Source organism: Eimeria tenella, genomic scaffold (genome assembly GCF_000499545.2).
Source record: "Eimeria tenella Houghton genomic scaffold, Eth_scaff1984, whole genome shotgun sequence".
NCBI classification, from domain to species: Eukaryota; Apicomplexa; class Conoidasida; order Eucoccidiorida; family Eimeriidae; genus Eimeria; species Eimeria tenella.
In genome coordinates this window covers 615-1,020 of record NW_013541826.1, presented here as the reverse complement: position 1 = coordinate 1,020, position 406 = coordinate 615, and positions in this window count along the sequence as shown.

The window sequence follows — 406 nt, the reverse complement described above, 5'->3', positions numbered from 1 at the left end:
ACGCGTGCTGCTGCTGCTGCTGCTGCTGCTGGTGTTGGTGGTGGTGGTGCTGCTGCTGCTGCTGTTGCTGCTGCGGAAAGAGGGCTTGCGTGTCTGCCGCTGCCCCCAATGTGAGGTCCTCTATTGAAAAGCCGCTGCTGCTGCTGCAGCTGCTGCTGCTGCTGCTGCTGCTGTTGCTGTTGTAGGCTTTGAGGCCCAAGACGAGGCTGAGGGGTATTTGGCCGTTGATGCAGGTGTAGATAGGCGCGCTGGGGTTGATGAGGCGGAGCTGCTGCTGCAGCTGCTGCAGCTGCTGCTGCTGCTGCTGCTGCTGCTCCCCACACAAGTCCACCTTCGTCAGCAGCACACAGTCGGCGCATGCAAGCTGCTTCCTAGCAGCAAATCCCAACTCCTCGTGGGCCTCCAG